General features: G+C 40.5%; 1 protein-coding gene and 1 long non-coding RNA gene across 3 annotated transcripts in view; one reads left to right on the top strand and one right to left on the bottom strand.

Annotated features, from left to right (window-relative positions):
* LOC142068555 (uncharacterized) overlaps positions 1–10,518 on the bottom strand; it is a 51,758-nt gene extending 41,240 nt beyond the window's left edge. The window contains exon 1 of the long non-coding RNA XR_012664393.1: positions 10,436–10,518. This is a non-coding gene — a long non-coding RNA (uncharacterized LOC142068555). The remainder of the gene's footprint in view (positions 1–10,435) is intronic.
* The window catches only part of ZNF385B (zinc finger protein 385B), a 311,286-nt gene continuing 303,503 nt past the window's right edge, over positions 10,486–18,268 (top strand). For both annotated transcript variants that reach the window (XM_075117991.1, XM_048868907.2), the window contains exon 1: positions 10,486–10,605. The gene's annotated coding sequence lies outside the window, so the exon portion shown is untranslated. The remainder of the gene's footprint in view (positions 10,606–18,268) is intronic.

Genomic DNA, 18,268 nt, shown 5'->3' with positions numbered 1-18,268 from the left:
TGTATGGAAATAGCTTTATCAATATAAAGCACCTTTATAGTGATATAAGTGCATCCACATTAGAGAGCTTGTACCATTTTAATTATAGTTGAAGCAGTACAAATGTGTGTCGACAAACCCTTACTAGTAGCTGCATTCAGGATACAGCCACATCTGCACTTAGGGACAGATCCTATTCCCACTGAGTGGGAACAGATGTGGGCTGTTATTGAGCAGTACCCCTATTTCCTCCATGTTTCTGAAATATGCAATGAGAGCATCCGCCTTTAAATATTAGGCAACCAAAGATCTTTAACAGCAGCATTCATTGAACACTAACCGCGTGACAAATTCACTTCAGAAAACACACTTTGGAATTATATTGAAATGTTGAAGTAACTTGTCATTAAGCTGATTTTCTTAATAAGATGGATATAGCTGCAATACAGGAAGGCTAAGAAACATAATTAATTCAAGTTCAGTTTTTAAAGCATTATACCATTCTTTTCTGCCTGTCTGCTTTGCTCAGGACTAGTGGGCATTTAGGGTCTGTGTTTAAAATGCATGTGGTAGAGAATGTGGTTGTCTTTGTTCTCCCTTTTCATGTGCCTTATGCATCATTCTGGGGAGCAAAAGAGGGTGAGCATAAGATACTCTGACAAGCCCGTCTTAGGGCTTCTCTACACACAAGTTACTGAAATAAGTGATACCAATATCTTTATGTACATATAACTGTGTCCACATTGGGGGTTGCACAAACACGGTGTAGACAAGCCCTTAGATTAATTGAGAATTCATCATTCCTTGACACACACAAATGCAAGTAAGACTAAGTAATTGATTACACATGTGCTTGGTGGGATTGCCTTGTAATCTCAAGATCTGTGTCTTCCCTTCTCACACACTATATTTACAAACCATTAGGTATAAAGCTAATATAGCTCACAGCAGATCAAGTCCTGGATACTTAAGGGCTATACATAACCCACCTCCTTGGAATAAGCCATGGTACAATTACAGCTAATTAAGATAGCAACTCCTATGAGCCATACAGAAATCTCCCCATACCATCTACAGTTCTATTTATTTCTGGCCTGAGCTCCAGGACCTTATTCATTTTGCTTTTTCTTGAATGTGCTAGGTACTGTATATCTAGCAAAACGCGTTGCCAGGTATATCAGGGTTTTCCACTAGTAATAATGGAATGAAATAGTACAGGTACTGGAGTGAAGGTCCTTAAGTGAAGTAGTTCATTGCAATAAGTCTCTTAAAAGCAGCAAAGTAGGGTATTTGCATTATGTGATGGCAAATCATTACATTTTTAAGCCAGTCTGACTACACTTACAGTGTCTATAGTCCCTGGCACACAGTCTGATTCAGATCCTGTATACCTTGTGCACCCAAAAATCCCACAGAAGGCCTAATAATAATTATCAATACTTTCATCCAAGGATCTCAAAGAACTTTAACAAAGTGCTAAGTATTTTTATCTCCGTTTTATAGAGAAGTTAAGTGATTTTCCCGAGGTCACATAACGAATCCGTAGAGCCAGCAACAGATTCTAGATCTCCTTGACACCAAGTTTTCTGTTTTAACTGTCAGACCATACTTCTAATGGCAGTTTGGGGTGTTCAAGGAATGTAAGTTTAGTCCCATTATCTGTAACCTGTTTTCAATTCACAGCCTAAAACTGAAGGTAACCAATTTCTATGCTGAGCTAAACCCATCACATTTTTACACTGGTTTTGCTACATCACAGCTTTTTTTCCCCATTATGTTACAGAGTGATGAAACCTATGCTATGAGCCTGTGACTCAATGTTCCCCTCTATTGGCTAGTCCAACCAAGAGCTCCATGTGTCTGCTTTCAGCTAATGGATTTAGTCCTTTGGCTCAAGCAGTGAGCTAGTTCTGTAGGTCTGGGATTAAACCTGGTTGTGGGGTTATTATAATGACACAGAAGCTTCCATTACATTGGAATATGTGGAATAACATCATTGTTTTGACTATGGCACCAAAGAAAAATGTATTACACTGAATCCCTAATACTGTTCCCATTCCCAATTCCTAATCTCTTATATGAATTCCATACAGGCAGTATTGGTAGAAAACCAGGTAGAAACTCAGTGGTGGCTGTGGTCCATCACCTTTATTGTAAACAGGAAACTACTTTGTTCTTATCATCTGATCATAAATCCCTGATGCTTTTAAATGGACACTACTGTAAGGCAACTGAAGAGCAAGAAATATCCTAATTGTTCTTGTTCTTCAGTGTTTTCAGCGTTGCTGTTGCCGTGTTGGTCCCAGAATATTAGAGACACAATGTGGGTAAGGTAATATCTTTTATTAGATCAACTTCTATTCGTGAAAGCGACGATGCAGAGTGCTTCTTCAATAGCAGAAGAGTTGGTTTTCATGTTCAAAGAATTAGCGAATACAAATATTATGCCATCTCGCTCGCCTACCTGCACACAGTAGCAGCAGATTTTCAGAAGGTTGTTCAACCAGTTTTCAAGCTCTCAGATTTTTTGCCATGTTAGTAAAGTGCTGTCTCTGCTTGGCGGTTCTCCAGTATGCCAGCCTAGGAATCACACTGTTCCTCAATCTCTGCCTAACAATGTAAGGCTAGGCTTCTTTTTGGGGAGAGTTTTTCCATTTATTACTGGAACCGTTCTTCCTTTAAACTATGGGATTCAAGGTGCTTGCAGTGTTTGCCCTAAAACACCCGGAATGCATTTATATAGGGAAGAAGGCTGGGAAGCTGATTTCTCAGGGAAAGGGATAGAATGGATGAGTCTCAATGAATATCTGTACATTCTCACTCTTTAGGAAAGGTTGAGACTGACTTCTGTTCTACTGAAAAGGAAAGGTTTATTGTAGCTTCCCTTTTGGTTAGTACTATGGCATAAATTTCTGCTCTGAGCATTTTTTCTGCTTCTTCATATTATTCAGTCTTTTAAAGGAACAAGATTCAGGTTTAAAGGTAAATGAATTTAGCAACTCATAGTCAGCAGAATAATAGAAGAATTAAGATTAGGATTGGCAGCAGAAATTGGCACATGTGGCAAACAAAGATGTGCAAATATTTTGTTTGTATAAAAGCAGTGAATTTGTTTAGAACATATTTGCAACTTATTTAAATTTGTTTTTCAAATACTTGTTCACATGAAAGTTCACAAAGTGTGCAAGTGAATATATACTTGTGTCGGAAGTGGTCACATCACCATCTTGACAACTCTTTGGGATGTTATTATTTATATTGCAGATGCACCTAGATGGGTTGCTGAGGACTCTATTGTAAAAATGTAATAAATGCCTCTCCTGGCCCGAAAGAGCTTACAGTCTAAACCCAGTTATGAGCACCAAATATCCAATCAGGAAATGGAAACAATATCATGGGAATTAAGTGGCCCATCACACAGTACAAACAGTATATTGATAGTATGTTGAATAGTTTGCAAGTAATCCAAAGATTAAATATATTAATATAAACTAGTTGTCTTTTTTTTTTAAAGAATGAACACACTAGTAAAAATTTAAATCTATAGATAATTTACACACAAAAGGCAGTTAATTTCATCAAATTAATTCTTTACTGGAATAATTAATCAGCTCTAGTTAGGAGACATGAAGGCATTAGAAAGGAATATCTTTGAGCCGTTAAAGAGCCAAATGGGATATTTAAACCTATTTTTAAAGCACTAAGACATTGGAGGGTTGAGGAAAGAATACATTAGAGCAGTAAAAAGAAATAGCAAATTGCAGAAAATATCTCAAGTAACAAGGGGCTTATCAAATATAAATGCAATAGGAAAAATAGCCAAAGTACATAATAGCCTGCTTAACAAAATAAGGATAGATTTCTTAGGAAATAGCATAACAGATAAACAGTTACTTTTGCCTGTTTTTACAGAGGAAGCACACTGTTTTTACACTAAATCAGGGATTGTTTCCCCAGAGGCTGCAAAAGGAAAACGAGAAACTATAAAATAACTAATTACAAAATGTTAGCTTCACTTTAAGGATCAAAAACTCTAGGTTCAGCTGACACACAGCTGTGAGTGTTAAATGACATAAATGACATTGATGAACTTTCAACAGATTTAAAACAAAATTACTAGATTCAGAAGAAATGTTAGCTGATTGAAATATAGCAAAAATAATTTACAAGAGAGAAACTAGAAAATTAGCCACCAGTATATTTAGTGTTGCCTGTTGGGAAATCTTGGAAACTATTTTGAAAAGATGTGGAAAGAAAACACCTGGAAAAGCTCAGTTTAATTAAACTGCGGAACCACCTGATCAACATCCTCTACAGCAAACAGGGAAAGAATGAGCTCTCAAAACTGGATACTCACATAAAAAAAAAATCTTACACACAAACTTCCTCGTGGCTGGACTTTACTAAAACTAGACAAGCCATTTACAACACACACTTTGCTTCTCTACAAAAGAAAAAGGACTCTAAACTTTCTAAACTACTGCATGCCACAAGAGACCACAGCAATGGTTCCCTTAACCCACCCAGCAATATTGTTAATCTATCCAACTATACTCTTAGCCCAGCAGAAGAATCTGTCCTATCTCGGGGACTCTCCTTCTGCCCCTCCATCCCCACGAACATGATACAGTTCTGTGGTGACCTGGAATCCTATTTTCGACGTCTCCAACTCAAGGAATATTTCCAACACACCTCTGAACAACGTACTAATCAACAGAGACCTTCCTACCAACACTACAAAAGGAAGGATTCTAGGTGGACTCCTCCTGAAGGTCAAAACAACAGACTGGATTCTACATAGAGGGCTTCCACTGACGTGCACGGGCTGAAATTGTGGAAAAGCAGCATCACTTGAGTTGATCTCAGCCGTGCAGAACACAATGCCATCCACAGCCTCAGAAACAACTCTGACATCATAATCAAAAAGGCTGACAAAGGAGGTGCTGTTGTCATCATGAATAGGTTGGAATATAAACAAGAGGCTGCTCGGCAGCTCTCCAACACCACTTTCTACAAGCCATTACCCTCTGATCCCACTGAGGGTTACCAAAAGAAACTACAGCATTTGCTCAAGAAACTCCCTGAAAAAGCACAAGAACAAATCTGCACAGACACACCCCTGGAATCCCAACCTGGGATATTCTATCTGCTACCCAAGATCCATAAACCTGGAAATCCGGGGCGCCCCATCATTTCAGGCATTGGCACCCTGACAGCAGGATTGTCTGGCTATGTAGACTCCCTCCTGAAGCCCTACGCTACCAGCACTCCCAGCTATCTTCGAGACACCACTGACTTCCTAAGGAAACTACAATCCATCGGTGATCTTCCTGAAAACACCATCCTGGCCACTATGGATGTAGAAGCCCTCTACACCAACATTCCACACAAAGATGGACTACAAGCCGTCAAGAACACTATCCCCGATAATGTCACGGCAAACCTGGTGGCTGAACTTTGTGACTTTGTCCTCACCCATAACTATTTCACATTTGGGGACAATGTATACCTTCAAATCAGCGGCACTGCTATGGGTATCCTCATGGCCCCACAGTATGCCAACATTTTTATGGCTGACTTAGAACAATGCTTCCTCAGCTCTCGTCCCCTAACCCTACTCTACTTGCACTACACTGATGACATCTTCATCATCTGGACCCATGGAAAAGAAGCCCTTGAGGAATTCCACCGTGATATCAACAATTTCCATCCCACCATCAACCTCAGCCTGGACCAGTCCACACAAGAGAGCCACTTCCTGGACACTATAGTGCTAATAAGCGATGGTCACATAAACACCACCCTATACCGGAAACCTACTGACCGCTATTCCTACCTACATGCCTGGGGAAACTGAGTCACAGAGAGGTGAAGTGAGCAGCAGGCAAGTGACATAGTCAGGAATAGAACCCAGGTCTCTTGAGACCCCCTCTCGTGCACTGTTCACTAGGTTGCACTGCTCTGAAGAGAACCCAACAGTAGGATATTCTAGTGTCTCCACACAGAGGTCAAGAGAGTCCACTGACAAGGGGTACCAGTGGGTGAGAGTGCAGCTGGGAGTTGAGACAACTGGTATCTGAAGCCCTGAAATCAAGGGTAGCTGTGAAACCTGGGGAAAAAACTAAATGGATGGTGAAGCCCTGACATGGGGAACTGGGAAGCACTAAAAGGACCCGGGGAGCCCTGGTGTAAGGATGAAATCCATTTACGTTATATTCCAATAAACAGCCCCAACAAAGGGTACCTTAACTGCAACACATGGAGTATTTGTACTTTATGGTGCCAACAGAGAGAAAATTGAGGTGTGAACACCCAGACACAAGGTCAGGGATAGCTCATGGTAGCACAGTGTCTTAGTCAGAATTTACATTGATTTTTTTTCCAGCTGAAGACCTGACCCAAAAATAAAGATCATGGATACATCCTTCCGAGTTGGAAAGACAGGATAGACTATGTGTGAACTCCTAAAAATGGCTTTGAATCAGGCAATCATCGGTGGTGACTGTAGCCACAGCACAACTAGTTCAAATGTGATGTGAGCTGCTGCTCTTGGACAGTTTAATTAAGGTTTCCTACCTACCTTGAGCTTTTTCTAAATCCTTGGGTTAATCAGTGATATTTTTGTTTCTTGAGTTGATCTGCAAGATGTTTTGGAGAATAGTATCTCAGTAAGAAGGTGGACCCAAGGATTTATAGGCAGGTGAGTCATAGAGTCATAGAATATCAGGGTTAGAAGAGACCTCAGGAGGTCATCTAGTCCAACCCCCTGCTCAAAGCAGGACCAATCCCCAATTTTTGCCCCAGATCCCTAAATGGCCCCCTCAAGGATTGAACTCACAACCCTGGGTTTAGCAGGCCAATGCTCAAACCACTGAGCTATTCCTCCCCCCACCACTGAGCTATTCCTCCCCCCCACACCTTGAGTTACAAGGTGAGAGGATTTAAAGGGAATGCTTTATCAGGAAACTCTAAATTATGGATTAAGTGACTAAATTAGCATCTAAGATGGGAGCAGCTCTTTTTTAAGACAGATCTAGGAAATGGTTTTGAGTTTTTATTTCACCTGTATAATGCATGTGAACTATTCAGAATCATACGCATTTATCTACTTGCCATGACATCTCTCTATAGTAGGTTAATGGTTACCATCCATTGAATTGTCATTTTATGAAAGGTGATTGGTGATTCTATAAAACACAGATATATTTGTTCTGAAGACTGTCACAACATTCCAGACCAGATGTTCTCAAATAGAGAGAATATCTCATGAACTACTTCCCCTCCCATTCCTGGTTATCGTGGAACATCTATCATCAGTTTGGAAATTGAATAACAGCCCTATGACACATACAACAATTACTTACATGGAAAAGTAATGTTAAGAAAGTATATAATGGATTTTAGCTCCTTTTAACGTAATTTAGTATATGGAAATTAAGAGAAAGCCAGCTCTCCCCAGACCACCAAAGACCATGGAAGATCTGTGAATCACAGTTTCGAAGCTGCTGTTCTGGATGTCAGTAAATCTTTGCCACTAAAAGAGCTGTTGGTGAAATTAGTGACTTTAATTCATTTCGTTTAAGGTGAAAGACCCTCAAATGTCCAAGCCTTAGACATTTCCAACATAAAATTAGTCTGGCACCGTGTGGAATGCTTCTTTTTCAAGAGAATCAAGTCTAATTCTGATTTGTCCAGCATTCTGCCATCAGATCAGCTCTTCTCTTTTGTATGGGGAAGTACTGAAGATATTCTCTACACTAGCATTTTCCTCATCATTCGTGTAGAATTGTTGAAGTTTCAACAGTGGAAGCAGTCGTGTAGAGCAGGTTCTGGGATTTTTACTACTGTGACATCTAATCCCCTAGGGCAGATTAAGAGGGAACTGAGACCAGACATTCTGAGGAAATTGTGTCCTCATTTATACCACTTCTCCCTTCCTGTCTGTAGAATACAGATTTTCTTTCAAAAAACACATAGTGATTCTTTAGTTGTCCAAACTATTTATATGGGACTTTGTGGTTTGTTAAGACTTTGAAGAGGAAGTGACTTTAGACTCCATACTTAAAGGGACGATTAGTCCAAACTTTGAAAATGACCTGCCATAAACCGTAAGTGAGCCTGTCAAACATCTTCTAACAAAATGAGCTGTAAACAAGGTATGATGCAATCCTTGATTTTATTGAGTAGAACTAGAATTACAATTTTCCAAGAGCTCAGATTGAAGTATGGTGAGGTGTTATCCAATCAGTGTTAAATTGTTTTTCTTTTCTGCTGAGTAGCAAACAAATGGATTCAGCATTGTAGTGCTTCCTCCATCATTTAAAATCACATCCTCTAGAAGGCAGGTAGCCTAAATATTTGTTCCTTAATTTGTATTCAGACTCTAACACTTTGGTGTCATTTATAACACCCTGACTTTTGTATGAAGCACATGTAAAATTGCTGTTTTCTGAGATCCACTGTCATCCACTTTTGCTTTAATACCATTTGCGTAGAGAACCTTGTTATTCTGCACAATTCACAGGTAGTTTTCTAAAGCCAGAAACTAGTGAGCTCCTGAACACCTAATGTAATAAAAAAAAAAACCTCCAACAACCTGAAAGTGGAACGTGGGGGGAAAAAAAGAAATATGGTATTTCTGCATGTCTTCTTCAAAGTTCTTTTATTTCTGACACACAGCTCTGGTGCTTTTGGCATGGGAATTCATGCCAGCTACACCAGAAAACATTGATGCTAGGCACCATGGTCTGTAACCTCTAAATTTGCCAAAGGAAAAAAATATATTGCAACAGATTATTTCCTACATAGATTTTCCTCTCCTTCTGTTTGAGTAATCTTTGAAGCATCTGCTCCATCATTTGTCTTGGATGTGGGCCACTTTGCTGTACCTTTTGAAACTCTTTGCCATTACCACGGATGTTTTTGGATACTTTGGCAGACCAGCCATTCACTCATTCTTTTTGGATTAGTTTTACAGCAGTATCTTGGTTTTGCAATGGAGGACTGAGACACTGCAAAACTAATCCATTTGAGTGCCTCTTGCTTTGTGTGTATGTAACTGAGGCTGATCTGTATAAATTCCCCAATTACTCTTTCCAGAGCTAGGGAGGGAAAGAATTTAAACCCATATATGTGCAAACCACACACTCTCTTTTTCTCTCTGCACTTGTACAGTTTATGAGATAGAATACTACATCATTGGAATCTGGTAGGAAAGACTAAGGAGGCCCACCTGCAAAGCACTGGGGTAATGCCTGGGTGAGAAGCCCACCCTCCTCTACCTCTGAATTGCTGGGATTCCTACAAGGCTATGCTCCCTGTTCCTTCATGAAGGGCTCCATTTTTCATATCAACCTCCCATCTGACAGTATCTTCCTATTCCTGCTGAAATAGCCAAATATATGGGATAAAGAGCCTTTTTTCCCCACCCCAAAGCTCTCTGGTTTAGGCAAAGGTAGGGGTGCAGAGGAGACATGTCTTCTATTCTGCCCTGCTACTGGGCAAAACAGAGGATCTCAACAACTCTACCCTGGGCCAACCTAGACTAGGCATGAGGGCTACACTTAAGACTACAGCTGCTGGAGTCACCTGAGAACAGAATTTCAGTCTTTTTTTTTTAAATAAAAAATGTTCTAGCCTTCATGCATGCAAAGAAAAGCTTGAAAATGTTATCTACCTGTGCCTGATGCCGACCTGTATTTGCAGACAGTCTGAAACAAATGTTACTAGATGTGTGAATTGCCCTATTCATTTTAAGTCTGAAACTTGTTGTCAGGAAATGTGGGCAAGGCCAGAGAGAGTCTACCTGCAGTTTTTCTGGGTACCTGATTGTCTTAATTTCACCCTGAATATAAGAGTCTCCTACCAGCTATCTTTCTGGTCATCCTCCTCTGTTTCTGTGAACAGCTGCAGCTGCCTCCCCTGAGCAAAATTGTCGTGATTCTTACCGGTTTCAGTTCTACAGGGCTCCAAATACAGCCATGAAACTGATCACTCCTGCCAATTTCATCCTGGTACTTGGGAGAGTTACCTACAGCCCCAGAACCCTTAAAGCTGTGAGTTTAGACACAGGGAAGCAGCGCAGCTCCTTTACCTTCGGAAGGTTGTCCTTAAAGGCCACAAACAAAAATCCGTGCACTGTAGAAAAACTTGATGGATGAAGCTTTCCCCACTAACTACTGCAGGAAGTGTTCTGGCAGGGCGTGAGCCAGTGGCCACATATGCACAAGTATAAACCCGCTGCAAACACCTACATACGCACTCAGGCGCGCGTCCACATGACCGGGAAGCCACACGTGCGTGCACACGACGGAATGGTGCAGCCACACCCCCTCTATATGTAGGTCACACAGAAGTGGGGCGCGCCCACCCGCGCTGTTTGCCCACGCGGGGTTCCTCTGCGCCCCGCCGGCACGCGCCCATTCACCTGCCGCTCGCGCGCCCACGCCCCTCTCACCTGGGCGGTGGGGTGGCTCCGGGCCAGCCTCGACGCATGCGCCCGGCGGCCGCCTGTAGTGGCTCCAACGCGGAGTAAGTGGGACGCGCTGCCCGATGTGGCGGCGGCTGAGCCCCACGCGCCTGCCATCCCCGCGCGCCGGAGGCGCTGGAGCCCGGCGCCCGGGCAGGGTACGAGGGGAGCGGTGCCTCGGCTGGGCGGGGCGGGGGCTGTTGGGACTGGCGGCTGGGGAGGGGGACAGACGCGGGAGCGCCCTGCAGGGCGGGCCGGGGCCAGAGCTGGCCGTGCCCCCGGGGTTGTGCCGGGCGACGGGGGCAGCGCCGCTTCCGCCCGCTGCCTGCCGCCCCCGCCAGGGCAGCGGCTCGCTCGCCCCCACGTGCCCGTGGCGGGAGCAGGGCTGGGCGGACGGGGCGCGCCGGGGCGAGGGCGAGCGCCCCCGGGGGCGGAGGCGCGGAGGCAGCGGGGCTCGCTGGGCAGGTTCGCGGCAGCTCGCGGGGGCAGAGCCGGTGCGCGTCTCGCTCGCAGCGCTGCCGCCGGTCCGGCCGTCTGGCCGCGGGGGCCAGGGGCTCGGGCGACCCAGCGCCGAGCGGCCGCGCTGCCCGTGTCCTTGGCCGCGGTCCCTACCGTAGCTTAAAAGCGTCTCCGGTGAACTCAAGGTGTGGGGCCGTATTGTGTATGCCTACCGGAGCCTTTTAACGGGTTTCTACTGGGCTTCCCATGTGCGGTATCCAGTTTCCTTCCCCGTGTGTTGGGGGTTTTCATTTTATGCTGCAGCCACTAATTTACTGCTAGAAAGTATAACCCATTTCTCTAACTAGGTCAGTCACTTGAGTCATGATGAATAAGGTTTGCATCGCAATGTTTCTTTTCTCTAAAAGATATGCGGGTTTTTTTTTTTTTTTGCTTTGCTTTAAGATAAGTTCTGTTTTTTCTGCGTTTTGAGTAGGAGTTCGTTATAGTTATAGTTACACTAGCACAGCCTGGCTCTCTTTATAGATCTTTATAAGCTTTTGGAAAGGTGAATTTCCCCCAACAAAAGAGGCATTAACCTACTTTAAGGAATCATCCTTGATGATCTAATTGCATAGCTTAGGAGTAAGTGCCTGGCACTGTAAGTTATTTGGGGACAAGGCTCTGAATACCTTAGGTATGCTTAACAATCAGTTTTCAATACAAAATGCTAGATTTTTTGGGTCCTGGAGAGTCTTAAGTTCTTAGTTTTAAAAGCTTGCCTTTGTGATGCTTAGCTATTTCTACACCCCACCCCACTCCAGCTGAAAATTATGAGCATAAACTTCGAAAATTAAGAATATAAGGCCACCTGCCCCAAGTCTGGTACTTGCATTGAAAATTTATTACTAAGTGTGTATGTATATGCTTTGGCAGCACATATATTGATATTAGCTTTAAATAATTTTTTTATACTTGAAAATTGTTTCTCTGAGGCATTCTTGTCTATATGTAACTTTGCATGTGTATACGTGTAACAGTAGTTACTCTGTGCATCAGTGTCTGAAGAACATGAAAAGTGTGGGGTTTTTTTCTGACTTCTCCCATTTTTGGGAAAAGAAATCTTGTTTACTATCACATCAGCAAAATGCTTCTTGAACCTGCAAGGTATTAGCACTTGAATATCAAGCTTCAATAGAATGGCTAGTTTGTGTTAAAGAATATTGTACTTTAAAAATGTGGGACCAGTCAAAATGTATAAAAGAACTTCAAAACTAACCGTTACAGCTACTTACTGTATTACAAGTTGGGAGGTGGAAACTGCCTGGTGTGATGAGTCTTATTCTGGTAATATACTAGTGATATTTAGTGAGGAAGTTCTTTAAAAATAACTACTGGATGAATTTAGAAATGTATGTACCTGCTGATAAAGCGAATAGATGTTTTATTCCTAATTCTTTTTGATGCTGCATCAATGGTTTATTTCTACAAATAGCAAAAGATGGATCAAAATAAGTGATCTAACATTAAAACGAACATACATGTTTTAGTACCTGATTGTATAACAGTATGAAAAAGTGATCTAGCTCTTATTTAAAATTAATGGTTGACGAAGAAACTTTAACCATCAGAGAGGTGTGTGGACCACTCTCTATTAAGTGGTCCATTGACGTCCCTGTGGCAATTATAGTGAGAAGTAAGGGCAGCACCTGGTGAGAAATCCACTTTGCTTGGAAGATAAAGGGTGCTGTCCCTAGATCCCTGCTTGAAGTTTCTGCCTTTTGAGGCACTCTCTATCTAGTGAGTATGTGGTGATAGCTCTTCCCTATCTCAACTGTTTGGCTGATGAAAGGTAGAAAAAGTGCTCTTTCTTTCATACAGCAGGGCTGTTGGAGTAGGGGGTGTCTGCTATGCTATCCCTCCCTCCTTCAGTCTTCTGGCTGTCTGTTACACTCCCTTTCCCTTTCCAAAGAGGAATGTTTTTGCTGTTCTTCCCCCCACCAAGTCCATTGGCTACTGAGGGAAGGGAAGGAGGTTATGCAGGGGATGAGGAGGATTTCTGATTATCTGCCCAATGTCCAGTTGTCTTTGTGTTTTGTGTGATTCCTTCCCCCAAATAGCTCCAGTACATAAAGCTCATTACTTTGCCAAACAGCTGTGGAGTGAGATTATATGATAGTTGTTAGTTTGATTTATGTCTGCAGGATTCTGGAGTTGTGATATATATTATCAACTTCACTCTACTGTTGCTTGTTTTAACTTCTTGCATATCATGGTCCACTTAATAATATAAATGTCCTTTTGTGGACTACCTCCAAATTGTATTTCCTAATCCTTTCCCCACATCTTTCTGTGGCAAATGATACTTTTCCATTTAACCAGGTAATAGAAATAGGATAGTATTAATGAGACAAGATGACGACAAACTGTAATGTGATGGTAGTAGCTGCTTGATTCTGCCCTGTTGTTGCATCTGTGCTATGCTTACTCTCCCAGATGGAGGAACATGCGCTAGTAGAGACTCTCCCCTTACTGACTGCAGGCCCCAATGTTTTGATCTTTTCAAGGGGCTTTCTCCCTTCAATTTTGTGCTGTTCCGTTTGTTACCTCTCATATTTCGGCAGTGTCTTCAAATTTGATCTCCGCTGAATTTCTACCAAAGATAGGGACTGTAGTCATGAAGCAGCCACACAGAGGAGCTTGTTGAAGTGAGTTTAATCTGTTTTGGGTTTAATGCCTTTTGAAATCCTCAGTCCAAGACTGGGCTACAGTTAGGAGCGAGTGTCGCTGCATGAAGTCTGACATCTGTCAGGCCATTGTAAGAGAAGCAGTGCTGTGGACTACCAGTGGTTCGAGGACTGGAGTTACAGCCTGGTTGTCCTTAGCGTTGGAGGACTTATGAAATAAAGACATTCTTATTACTTAACATATAGTCCAGTTGGAATGGAGTTCTGAATCCTGAAGAACTTGTCAGTCTGTGCCAGGATGTAACTGGGTATAGTTCTCTGGAAGGTTGTCCTTCCTGATATACTGAAGTCAAGTTGCAAAGATCAGGTCATCTTTACTTCTTCAGATGAAAAAGATGGCTTCACAGTCTGAGTAGCTTGAGTGTTAAACTTCTGCTCTTTATTAATTACCTTTGTAATACTTTTGATACAACGGTGGGTTTTTCTTTAAATATATACATTTTTGAACTAGCAGTGGAGAAAGTTACAAAATGGAAACAAATACTTTGCACTTGATTGAAGAGTCTATCAAAGCATTTAAACAATAATTTACCCATAACAATATTATGAGAATTATACCTATTTTACTTGACACAAGTCATGCCGAAAGCTAGTGGCAGTAGATATTTTAATAGAAAAATATTAAATTTATAATAACCTATGATTTATCATACCTATGATTCTTCAGTTGAACCCATGACTATTGAGTTAATGTTCTCAGCATGCTGTCAGAATGCACAGAGGGTTGAAAGAATTATAATACATTTGTTCTTGTGTGCAGTCATAAAGCTAGTATTCCCACCAGCTGTACACGCAAATAGGTTTTGATCAGACTTTGCTTACTTAAACTTGTGAATGTAAATCAAATATTTGCCAAATGACATCATTTTCTGTTCTTATTTTGTGTGCAAATGTAAAATGTACAGAGATTCCCTTGAATGGTGGAATATTTTGTTGATATTTTTTTGCTGTTCAAATAAGCCTGTTAGCTACCTGTAATGGGTTCTCAATATGAATTTGTTTCTATTTTTAAAACATTATGGTAAATATTTAGCAGTATCAAAACAAAGAAATTCCTTTCAAAATAATGTCCTCGGTATTTGGATTCTCGAGAAAGTTCCATTTATTTCCTGTTTAAAATTAATTTGTTTTAAAAGCCTTAATATAAAAGATATTGTCATTACAGTACATGTAGCAAATTATTGGGTAAAGTATGGTTTCTAATCTAAATTATAAAGACACAACTGAATCATATAGCTACACTGTATCTTTTCTGACTACTGAAAGTGCTTAAGAAATAATGGTTAACATTACAATGCAGGGATGTGTTGTAGTAAAGTATACCTGATGCTTATTTAGCAACAATGCTGACATTATTTAAGCAATTTATGTGATCACAAAATATTCAGTCAATTTTGTAGGCTTCTTAATGTTAGGAAGTTTTAATGGTCTTGCTCTGTTCACAGAAAACACCTTATTTCTGTGCCCTGCAATGCATCATGTTTCATTGTCTAACGTATTTTGTCAAAGATTGATTAAACATGCCCATTAATTTTGTAATTTTATTGCATATTGCCCTTTTTAGATTTGCGCTCTCATCAGATTTTCTGCTATAATTCTTTTTAATCTCTAAAATGTAATAACATACAGTCTTAACACACAGATGTTACACATTCTGCACAGAACTGTGATATTTCTAGTGTATTAACTGAAACTGACATCACCTTCTATAAACAAGGTATTAATTGACATGTTAAAAATGCATTAGAGAACCTGAGCTGCTGAGGTTTGTAGAAACAGAAGCCTGGTGAGCTAATCTAAGTAAATCAGTGGAGTTCAAATCTTCACTTACCATTACTGGTAATTTACCACATAATTGTTTAATTGACAGGCAGGTTTTATAAAAGGTAAGTATTATTAATAATCTGCCAGATACACTACAACTGTCCAATATTCTTTTGATCCTTTGTTCATTGGACAGTATTATGTTAACTGAGATAAACTGATATTTTAGCTAATGTTTTAAAGTGAAATAATACTACTTTTATTTGTTGAAACAGCAAAAATTTATGGTACATTTTCTTTGGTCTGATTACTGTATTAACACTTAAAATGTTGGCCTTTTTTGGACTTGCAGTCAAATAGATTGGAGGACAATCTTTGTGTACATGCATATGTTTATAAAAATACTTTGCCTTTAGTATCTTTCAACTCAGTATTCTCCTAGCATTTTACCGGCAGTAACTGAGTTTCACCATCCTCTTTGGAGAGTTAATTTTACCCAGCTGGAGTTTCACCACATGTATGGTGGAACACAGTACTTCTAGAACAATAGCTAGACTGCTGGTTTTGGGGGCCCACAACCTCCCATATGCTTCCAGATTTTGGAAAACTGACTGTAAAGAATTATCTCAGCTTTCTTTATTACAGTAATGTCAAAAACGTACAAATCTTAGTTAGGGTCCTACTTCCAAATTTAGGTATTTAGGTAACGGTGGAATGTTATTGATTATCTTTCAGTCAGTGGGAGCTGTAGGTGCTCAGAACCTTTGACAATCAAATCACTTCCTTTGATACCATATTTAAATAACTACATTTTGACCCAAGTTTCTAGCCCTTCTGCTGGTGAAGATATTCTTGATGATGTAAACTGATGGCAATGGTTGAAAGTTCAGTGATCTATTTTCTCAAATATCTTGAGTTGTTCATAGTCCACACCCTCCAAGGGGTGGCTTTAGGGACCCACAAAGCCTTTGGCAGTTTGGTCTCTTGAGTTTGGGTGGGAAGCACAGACCAATTTCCAGCTGTAGAGAATATTACTTCCCAGTCTTTTCCTGCTCGTACTAAGGCAAGCTGTCAGCTGGCTGCACTGAGTCAGTGGGAGCTGCAGGTACTCAGCACCTCAGGAAATCAGGTGGCTGTTTAAATGCTGAAATATGTATTTGGTGGTGACCTTTCTGCCTTTTGGATTGTCTACATGGGAATGTTTGTTTTTTTCAGATCAACTGTAGTTATTTTATGTTAAATTGGTTTGCATCCACACACTTTTTTCCTGAATTATTTGGCATCTCATTCTGCATTACTTTGTTTTACCAGTAAAATAGGGCTAATACCTACCTACCTAATGGGAGGTTGGTGGGTTGAGAGCATTAAATAGCCAGTGTTGAGGACCGCTCTGACAGAGCAAGACTACAACATGGTTCAGAACAGACAGGGAAGAATACTGTATATAATTGCAATCGTAGGGGAAGCTCAGATAGAATATAGTTAGTTGAGTTGAAGTTTGATTTAGACATTAGTATTAAAACTTCTTTTCTTTTGAAAAATGCCATGGTATTTTTTAATGATCACAAGTGTTCTGGGTCTTGGTTTTATCACAGCCAAAGGCGGCACCTCCAGAATTGGTGTCTCTTAATGCCCTGCTGACTGCTTATTGATTGGTTTATTGGTTGTAGCATTGGTTCAGAACTGAATCCTTAACACCACTCAACCCTACTCAGCTTGTGAGATCTAATTGGCTTATAGAACAAGCTGTTATGGCTGCAGGCCATATTTCTTTATCTGTTTGTGCAGATTTCCAAAGGTTAAAGATATGTTAAGGGGACTTTACTTAGTAGTTCATGGTGTCAAGTTCTAATTGGACGCTTATTAGTACATATGTTCTGAACACAATAGACTTCCAGATCTCCTTGGAACCATTACAATTTATGATGTAATTCCAAAAATTAATTAGTTTAAGGTTCATTCATGTGATAGACCGTGTTAGTGCCTCTATTGAGCATATACATGGAATCTGCATGCTAAAAAAGAGAAACCCTTATGACGTTTTTACTGATTTTTTTTATTGCACATTCAAAATAGCAGCCCTCATTACTCCACTTACTCAAGAAATCTTAGAACATAAATGTTTGACTACTTTTAAATTAGAGCAAATTGTTTTTTGAATAATATATATTTTGTCAGGTTTCAGAGGCAAGGAAAGGGAGAGTGAGAAATTGAGTGTGTCTGCTCCATTTATTCAGGACAAAATGTGTGTTGTTGAGAAACTTTGTAAACACTTCCTCCTCTGCAGTCTTTACTCAGTCCTGTTGAATACTTCCAAGGGCAGAGTAAGGACCTCCAAATAGGGTTTTATAATGGAAATGCTGATGCAGAAGTAGTTTCCAGTGGTTTTTGTATCATCTTTTTCTTTCCAGCCACCTACTAATATGACCATGAATCCTTGCATCAGGTTTGATTTATACATAAAGGCATGTGTAAGTGATTCGGTAAATTTTCAAGTTAAGCTAAAACGATTGAATACTACTAACTTTAAAAAAAAAAAAAAAACCTTTAATATGGAGTTCATAAACATTTGAAAAAATCCTGCATATAACTCCACTTTTGTTTGTTTCTAAAAATACAGCCTATTATTTTAAGCCCCTGTCCTGTAACTAGCTGCACCTGGGTGGACCTCGGGACCTATACGGTGTCAATATCTGGTTTAAGGTTTTAGCTTTTATTAATAAGGAAAAAAACTTAAACTGAAACCCATATTACTTACACACACACACACAAATTAAAGAACAGTATTAAGGTTGCAAAGTCAAGCATTCAAAAGTTAAGAAATGCCAGAGTTCAGGTTTCCTGTGCACAGCGTTATTACAACCCCCTTGAG

The sequence above is a fragment of the Caretta caretta genome, chromosome 11 (assembly GCF_965140235.1).
Source record: "Caretta caretta isolate rCarCar2 chromosome 11, rCarCar1.hap1, whole genome shotgun sequence".
Taxonomy (NCBI): domain Eukaryota; kingdom Metazoa; phylum Chordata; order Testudines; family Cheloniidae; genus Caretta; species Caretta caretta.
Note: the sequence above shows the minus strand (reverse complement) of the source record. Positions and strands in the feature narration are given on the sequence as shown.